The sequence below is a fragment of the Lithobates pipiens genome, unplaced genomic scaffold (assembly GCF_037356315.1).
Source record: "Lithobates pipiens isolate NorthernLeopardFrog02 unplaced genomic scaffold, aLitPip1_a1.2 Scaffold_1, whole genome shotgun sequence".
Lineage (NCBI taxonomy): Eukaryota > Metazoa > Chordata > Amphibia > Anura > Ranidae > Lithobates > Lithobates pipiens.
In genome coordinates, this window is record NW_027507685.1 from 115,781,572 (window position 1) to 115,791,262 (window position 9,691).

Consider the following 9,691-nt stretch of genomic DNA (forward strand, 5'->3'; position numbering starts at 1 on the left):
GTCAGCTACTCCCTCCCCCTCTGTCAGCTACCCCCTCTCTCTGTCAGGCCGCCCCGTCTCTTACCACCTTTCTCTCTCACCCCTCCTCCCTCTCAGGCCGCCCCGTCTCTTACCACATTTCTCTCTCACCCCTCCTCCCTCTCAGCCTGCTTCTCTCTCCCATCCCTCTTCTCTCACTCAACTCCCCCTCACACCCCCAATCCCCTCCCCATCTCTTTTTCCTCCCCCCTCTCTCTTCTGCCTCCTCAACCCCTTACCTCCTCCTCTCACCCTTTCTCACCTCACGCCCCCACCTCTTCTCCCCCCTCAGGGGGTGAGGGCCCCATGATTCCTAACAGTGGCCCTGTGAGTGAGTGCACAAGTTTGAATGTGTTTTGATTCCTGTGTCCTGCAGACAGTGGGCACAGTGATGCAGCACCTGCCTCTACTTTGCTTACTCTCCAAGCCCCCACACACAATGGAACGAAAGAAAGAAAATAGCACTACAGTAGAGCAGCTTCACTCCGTCCCCAAACTCCAGCTCCCACACTTCCTGGCTTGAAACTGCTCTTGGTAAGGCAGTCTAATGTGGGCCTTTAGGGGCAGGGGACACTGATGGGGGGGGGGGGGGGTTCCCTGATCTAATAGAGGTCTCTAAGGGGAGTTCTGATATAAGGGGACCTAATGGGGGTCCTCTATGGAAGACCCCTAAATTATGGATGGGGTAACACTGACCCATATTTTATGAAGGGGGGTGACAATGACCCCTGAGGTAACCCTGTCCAATAAAGCGTGCCGCATTATTCTCTCCTTAGTGCACCCAAAGGTGTCCCAGGTCTTTACAATCCTATAGTGTACACTACAAAAAAATTAGCGATGCACCGCTAAAGTGTTCGGGTTTGGCTTGAAGAAAAGGTGGCAACCCTAGTGGAGGTGCTAGCCCCACTATCCAAGTGGACATAGGGCTGCAGATATTAGAGGGCCCGTCGTGGGCTCACTTCGCTTGCCACGCTACGGAAACGGCCTCGCTGCGCTCTGCTCTTTTTAGTCTGACTCCACTTGGATGGTGGGGCCAGAACCTGGACACACGGCGTAGGCGCCGTTCATCTTCGGCTATTTTCGGAATGTGTGTGTGCAGTACACAGCGGACGCTATCAGATGGGGGACACAATGTTATAGTTAACCGGCCAGGTTATGTAATGACAGATGAGGAGGAGCCAGGGACCCAATGTGGGGGGAGGAGCCAAGGGCCAAATGTGAGGGGAGGGAGGAGCCAGAGGCCCAGTGTGAGGGGAGGAGAGGAGCCAGGGACCCAATGTGAGGGAAGGAAGAGCCAAGGGCCCAATGCAATGGAAGGAGGAGCCAAGGGCCCAATGGGAGGAGCCAGGGGCCCAATGGGAGGGAAGGGAGGAGCCATGGGCCAGAGGGGAGGGGCCGGAGGGAAGGGAGGAGCCAGGGGCACAATGGGGGGGAAGGGAGGACACGGGCCCATTGTAGGGGAGAAGAGGGCACAGGGGCCCAATGTCTGGTAGGGGAGGAGGGCATAGGAACCCTTTGGGGGGGAGACCCAGGGGAGCATTATAGGTAAGAAGGGGGAGGGAAGGGCCAATGTAGAGGAGAAGAGGGCACAGGGGCCCAATGTGGGGAAGAAGAGGGTACAGGGGCCCAATGTGGGGGGAGGGAAGGGCCAATGTAGAGGAGAAGAGGGCACAGGGGCTCAATATGGGGGTGCACATTGAATATATCACCAGCTGAAGGGATCTCTGGGGGTTACCCTGTGGGGGAGGGGGCTATGGATACTCACTGCCCTCTGTAGCTGCACTCACTTTGGAGGGATTCATCCTCAAATTTCACAGCACAAGCACTGAAGTTTATTCGAGTCTCTTGCTCATCAGCTCCCCCTCCCAGCAGTGTCACCACAGCTCAGCACCGCCCTTCCAGAACCGCTCATCCCACCCCGCTCCCACTCCCGGAACCGCTGATCCCACCCCGCTCCCCCTCCCAGAACCGCTGATCCTACCCCACCCCCCTCCCAGAACTGCTCATCCCACCCCGCTCCCCCTCCCAGAACCGCTCATCCCACCCCGCTCCCCCTCCCAGAACCGCTGATCCTACCCCGCCCCCCTTCCAGAACTGCTCATCCCACCCCGCTCCCCCTCCCAGAACCGCTTATCCCATCCTGCTCCCCCTCCACCTCCCAGAACCGCTCATCCCACCCCGCTCCCCCTCCCCGAACTGCTCATCCCTCCCCACTCCCCCTCCCGAAACCGCTCATCCGACCCCGCTCCCCCTCCCGAAACTGCTCATCCCACCCCGCTCCCCCTCCCAGAGCCGCTCATCCCACCCCGCTCCCCCTCCCAGAACCACTCATTCCACCCCGCTCCCCCTTCACCTCCCTGAACCGCTCATCCCACCCCGCTCCCCCTCCCAGAACCGCTCATGCCACCCCGCTCCTCCTCCCTGAACTGCTCATCCCACCCCGCTCCCCCTCCCAGAACCGCTCATCCCACCCCGCTCCCCCTCCCAGAACCGCTTATCCCACCCCGCTCCCCCTCCACCTCCCAGAACCGCTCATCCCACCCCGCTCCCCCTCCCCGAACTGCTCATACCTCCCCACTCCCCCTCCCGGAACTGCTCATCCCACCCGCTCCCCCTCCCAGAACCACTCATCCCACCCCGCTCCCCCTCCCAGAACCGCTCATCCCACCCCGCTCCCCTTCCCGGAATCGCTCATCCCACCCCACTCCCCCTCCCGAAACCGCTCATCCCACCCCGCTCCCCCTCCCAGAGCCGCTCATCCCACCCCGCTCCCCCTCCCAGAACCACTCATCCCACCCCGCTCCCCCTCCACCTCCCTGAACCGCTCATCCCACCCCGCTCCCCCTCCCAGAACCGCTCATGCCACCCCGCTCCCCCTCCCTGAACTGCTCATCCCACCCCGCTCCCCCTCCCAGAACCGCTTATCCCACCGCGCTCCCCCTCCACCTCCCAGAACCGCTCATCCCACCCCGCTCCCCCTCCCCGAACTGCTCATACCTCCCCACTCCACCTCCCGGAACTGCTCATTCCACCCGCTCCCCCTCCCAGAACCGCTCATCCCACCCCGCTCCCCCTCCCAGAACCGTTCATCCCACCCCGCTCCCCCTCCCAGAACTGCTCATACCACCCCTCTCCCCCTCCCGGAATCGCTCATCCCACCCCGCTCCCCCTCCCAGAACCGCTCACCCCACTCCACTCCCCCTCCCAGAACCACTCATCCCACCCTGCTCCTCCTCCCCCTCACAGAACCGGTCATCCCAACCCGTTCCCCCTCCCAGAACCGCTCATCCCACCCCACTCCCCCTCCCAGAACCGCTCATCCTCTCCCTCTCCCAGAACCGCTCATCCTCTCCCCCTACCAGAACCACTCATCCCACCCACTCCCCCTCCCAGAGCCGCTCATCCCACCCGCTTCCCCTCCCTGAACCGCTCATCCCACCCCGCTCCCCCTCCACCTCCCAGAACCGCTCATCCCACCCCGCTCCCCCTCCCCGAACTGCTCATACCTCCCCACTCCCCCTCCCGGAACTGCTCATCCCACCCGCTCCCCCTCCCAGAACCGCTCATCCCACCCGCTCCCCCTCCCCGAACTGCTCATCCCTCCCCACTCCCCCTCCCGAAACCGCTCATCCCACCCGCTCCCCCTCCCGAAACCGCTCATCCCACCCCGCTCCCCCTCCCAGAACCGCTCATCCCACCCCGCTCCCCCTCCCAGAACCACTCATCCCACCCCGCTCCCCCTCCCAGAACCGCTCATCCCACCCCGCTCCCCCTCCCAGAACTGCTCATCCCACCCCGCTCCTCTTCCCGGAATCGCTCATCCCACCCCGCTCCCCCTCCCGAAACCGCTCATCCCACCCCGCTCCCCCTCCCAGAGCCGCTCATCCCACCCCGCTCCCCCTCCCAGAACCACTCATCCCACCCCGCTCCCCCTCCACCTCCCTGAACCGCTCATCCCACCCCGCTCCCCCTCCCAGAACCGCTCATCCCACCCCGCTCCCCCTCCCCGAACTGCTCATCCCTCCCCACTCCCCCTCCCGAAACCGCTCATCCCACCCCGCTCCCCCTCCCGAAACCGCTCATCCCACCCCGCTCCCCCTCCTAGAACCGCTCATCCCACCCCGCTCCCCCTCCCAGAACCGTTCATCCCACCCCGCTCCCCCTCCCAGAACCGCTCAACCCACCCCGCTCCCCCTCCCAGAACCGCTCATCCCACCCCGCTCCCCCTCCAAGAACCGCATATCCCACCCCGCTCCCCCTCCCAGAACTGCTCATCCCACCCCGCTCCCCTTCCCGGAATCGCTCATCCGACCCCGCTCCCCCTCCCGAAACCGCTCATCCCACCCCGCTCCCCCTCCCAGAGCCGCTCATCCCACCCCGCTCCCCCTCCCAGAACCACTCATCCCACCCCGCTCCCCCTCCACCTCCCTGAACCGCTCATCCCACCCCGCTCCCCCTCCCAGAACCGCTCATGCCACCCCGCTCCTCCTCCCTGAACTGCTCATCCCACCCCGCTCCCCCTCCCAGAACCGCTAATCCCACCCCGCTCCCCCTCCCAGAACCGCTTATCCCACCCCGCTCCCCCTCCACCTCCCAGAACCGCTCATCCCACCCCGCTCCCCCTCCCCGAACTGCTCATACCTCCCCACTCCCCCTCCCGGAACTGCTCATCCCACCCGCTCCCCCTCCCAGAACCACTCATCCCACTGTTAGGTGTGACTACTGCAAGTCACCTATTCATAAGTTATGTTACCGTTTCCCAATTATTATTAGAGTCTTATCTAAGCAAGGAGACACGGAAAGAAGTTCTCAGTATGTCTGCTCAGACGGTCGCACTCACTCTGAGGTCCTTTATTATCACACAGCTCTTTTTATACACTAAAAAAGACAGGCGTTAAAAATGTTGAAACAAAACAACTTCTATAAAAGGCAATTTCTAAGTGTCTTCTGCTTTTAGAGCTGATGCGGCAGATGACCCTTACGACATGGTTTCCTCTTATATGTACGTGACTGCACCCATCCGGCCTTAAGGATGATGTGTCTTTAAAACAACTGAAAACAGACGAGATAAGCATTTAGTGAAACATACTGTCAACCATTTTTATTCTTATACCTTGATCCTCACAATTTCCCCCTTTGACATCACCCTTCCCTCTTACCCTGGGTCCACCTGAACAAGTTCTAGTTGGCCTATGTCCAAAGTACTCTCCCTGACCGCGAGTTGTCAGAGGGGTATACACCCATCCCCCTGGATAGTACCAACATCTAAAATTCAGGAAGAGTGGCTTTTCTGACAGATGGGTGATGCCAAGGAACCAAATCCACCTATCTTATCCAACTTATCAACTTACAAAAGTTCCATCTTTTCTACAGCATTTACCTTGGCTTTCTTGCAAAAGCACATGAGCAGTTTAAAGCACGCATAAAGAAGAAATACAAATAAAAGCACCACTATAATTGTCATCGCTGCCTTCTTAAGCCAAGAGAATAACCCTGAGAAGCTAAAAGTTCCACCAAACGGATCCCAGTCACGGCCAATATTACGGGCCTTCTCCTGTAGATCCTTTACTTCCGTGCGGTGTCGTGCAATGATGTCATAATAGTCGGGTATCTCGATGCTGGTGTTATGTATCCAAGTACAACATTCATAGTCTTCTGTAGCCTCACAGAGTCCTGTTAATGCTGCACTCATACTTTCAATCGCTAACTCATGTAATTCTATTTGTTTTGTGATGGCTCTGGTCTCTAGATTTAACTTAGTAATGTCATCAGAGTTTTTCTCCAAAATATCATTAATTATTCCAGTATAGTTATTTAGTCGCTTCATTAAGTCTATACCCCATCCTGTCCAAGACGGGAACCAAGCCCATGCCATGTCCTGCTCTAAGAATATTTCTCTCTTGCTACGATATCTGAGGGGATATCTGGGGTGCATACTAGCTTCTAGTAGGTGATCACCTCGTTCATCACCCACTACTCCCATTACTGGTACCAAACTTGCGAGGTAGCACCATCCCTGAGCCCTTCTAGGTATCCAGGTATAACACTTATCCCCACAACAGATGTATATATTGTTTCCTAGAGCTACTGATCTTGAACTGATATCATTTCTATAACGAGAGGTGTATCCATAGAGGGATAAGTTGGATACTAACCACCTAACATTATTATCCACAATGTTAGTGAGGAAGTCAGATAATGTCTGGTGTGTGCTGGAATTACTGGGGTAGAAGCTTCCATTTAATACGACAATGGACAAATTAAACTTGCTGTCTTGGCATTCTCTATTTCCTCCCGTTGTGTTCCCTAAGTTGAAACACCAGGCAGGGGGAAAGGCGAGACCATTTGATTTAAACATTACTGTCTTGCTGGTATTTGTTCCAGTTATGTTAATGCTACTGTTAGCAAGGTCAGTATAATTTATAGGAACTGCCATCAGTGGTATGTTTGCTGTACTGGGGTGTAATTTACTGCAAATCCAACATTTCTCATATCCTGACTTCCGAGCATAAGCATATTTAAACTTCAGTAATAACATTTTTTTAGAAAATCCTTCATCCTTGTGAATTTCATTCTGTGAGGTAACCAAACTATTGGTCAGGATTACTGAAACAAAAAGAATAAAAAGATACATGTTGTCATTTGCCAACTGGCTCCTTTTTACAGTGTGAAGCGTGGATCCAGGCTGCTTTACCCTCCAACTTGACCGATGTGGGAGTGGTCAGCAGTACTTGATATGGTCCTTCAAACCGTGGCTCTAAAGCTTTTCTGGTATGTTTCTTTACATAGACCCAATCTCCGGGGCTCAGCGAATGAGTACCTGCTATTGAGTTAGGGTCTGGAAGAGAAGAATACACACTTTTGTGGATCTTAGTTAGATGCTGTTGTAATTGTATCACATATGCAGTCAAACTATCACATTGCAATTGCATACTCTGTGGAAAGTATAAACCTAGTCTGGGTGCATTCCCAAAAAGTATTTCATATGGGGATAACCCTGTTTTTCCCGTTGGAGTATACCTTATGGAGAACAAAGCTAAAGGCAGACATTCTGGCCAAGGTTTATTTAACTCTTGCATAGCTTTTTGTATTTTTAACTTTATTGTCCCATTTACTCTTTCTACTGATCCTGAACTCTGTGGGTGGTAAGGGGTGTGGAAACTTTGTTGAACCCCTAACATAGCCATTACATTCTGCATGATTTCTCCTGTAAAGTGTGTTCCCCTATCTGATTCTATGGTTTCAGGAAGACCAAACCTAGGTATTAACTCTGTGATCAGTTTCTTCGCTGTGGCTTTCGCTGTAGCTGATTTCACTGGATAACTTTCTGGCCAGCCTGAAAATAAGCAGATGCACATGAGACAAAATTCAAATGGGCCGCTCTTAGGCATTTGGATATAGTCAATTTGCAGTCTCTGAAAGGGATACTGGGCCCGAACCTGATGTTTACGTGGGGTTTTCACTCTCTGTCCTGGGTTATTTAACAGACAGATTTGGCATGCAGCACAGTAGTTCCTTGCAGTACTACTGAATCCAGGGGCTAGCCATCCTTGGCTTACAATCCTATACATAGAATTGGAGCTGACATGAGTGGGCAAGTGGACAGCCGCTGCCATTGCTGGGTATAGAGAGGCAGGTAGGCATATTCTGCCTCCTTCCCTCCATATATTGTCAAGCCTGGTGCTGCTCCCATTTTTACCCATCTATCTTTCTCGCTCTCTCCTGCTTGCTCCTGTAGTTTACTCATCTGCTGCCATGTCGGTTCTGGGATGCTCACCTTTACCGTTGCTAAGGTCTCAGGGCTTACTTCCCCTAGAGCTGCTTGTTTTGCAGTTAAATCTGCAAATGCATTTCCTTTTGCCTCAATTGTTTTTGCGCTCGTGTGTGCCGCTATCTTCATAATGGCTACTCTTCTAACTTTTTGAAGATTGTTCAGGACTCTTTTGATTCCTTCACCATGTTTAACAGGTGTGCCTGCTGCTGTAAGGTAACCTCTAGCTTTCCATATGTGGCCATAATCATGTGCAACACCATAAGCATAGGCAGAGTCAGTGTAAATGTTCCCTTCTTGTCCCTCTAAGTGTTCTAAGGCTTTTTCTAAAGCTGTTAGTTCCGCTTCCTGTGCAGACATGTGTGCTGGTAATGACTTTGCCTCAATTACCTGTGTGTCCGTTACCACAGCATAACCTGTGTGATATTTACCTTTGTCATCGGCAAATCTACTACCATCTATGTACAGTGTGTGTTCTGCATTTGCAATGGGTGTGTCTGTGACATGTGGGAACCCCGTGATCTCTTGTTCCATAAGTTGAAAACAATCGTGTTCATCAGATGTTATGTCATGAAATGAAAGTGTGTCAGAATCCTGAGTTTCTTGTGCTGTGCCTTCACCATTACTCCCCCCTGTCAAATATGTCTGTAAGGGTAGAAGTTGTGCTAAGTTAAAGGAAGTGCATCGCTGGAAGGTAACATTGGGAGGTAGGAGCAAGGTGCATTGCAGACGCAGCTGCCTCGCCGTTGATATGTGCTTTGGCTGAACTTGTGACAAGATGGCGTGTATGTCATGTGTGGTATGTACCACTACAGGATTGTCTAAGACAATTTCTGAGGATTTGTCAATGATAATTGACACTGCTGCGACTGCTCGTACACAGGACGGTGATCCTCTAGAGACAGGATCGAGAGCCGCTGAGAAATATGCTACCGGCCTTTGTTTGATGTGTTGTTGTGTCAACACCCCTGTTGCGTGTCCCGTGATTTCAGCAATGTACAAATGAAATGTTTTGGTATAGTCAGGGATCCCGATCGCAGGTGCCAAAATTAGTAACTTTCTTAAGGTGCTAAAAGACTTATGACCTGCTTCTGTGAGTACATAGGGTACTATTTTCAAGCAATCATATAATGGCTGCATCAGAGAACTGGCATGTGGTATCCATTGTCTACAATATGACACTATTCCCAGAAACATACGAAGTTGCTTAAAGTTGCGTGGGACATTCATTTGTCTTATGGCCTGGACTCGTTCTTCAGTGAGGTGTCGAGTACCCTGGGATATACAGTGGCCCAAAAAGACAACCTTTTTCTGGCATACCTGTAACTTAGTTCTATTCACTTTGCACCCTTTTTCAGCCAGGAATTGTAACAATGATAGAGTGGCTTTTAAACAAGTATCGTTATCCGGACAACATAACAATAGGTCATCTACATATTGCAACAATACACAAGTGTCAGGTGGTTGCCATTCCCTATTTTTACTTTTAAAGGTTTAGTCAGTGGGGCATCGGACAAAAGACCGTCATAACCACTTATGGGTATGGTGTCACGGGATGTCATGTGTGGAGGGACTACTGAATCAGATAATAAGCTGCGTGATGCTCCTGTGTCAACTAAACAAGGAATATGTTTACCTTCCACCTTCATCAACATGTGGAGCATTTTATTCTCTGATTCAGCTAGGACTGGGGCAAGTCATGCGGTCGGATCGTCCCTATCGTTGGTACGCCTCTGTCTGTAGTCCCTCGTGTCTCTGTCCGTGTTTCCTTCCTGTTCGTCTTTTATTATTTTCCTACAGTCTCTTTTTATATGTCCCACCTTGTTGCAGTAATAACAGGTAAGAGGTTTACGGGAGGAATTCCCTCCTTCATTGACCCGGGCAACAGTGTTAACTCCCGGT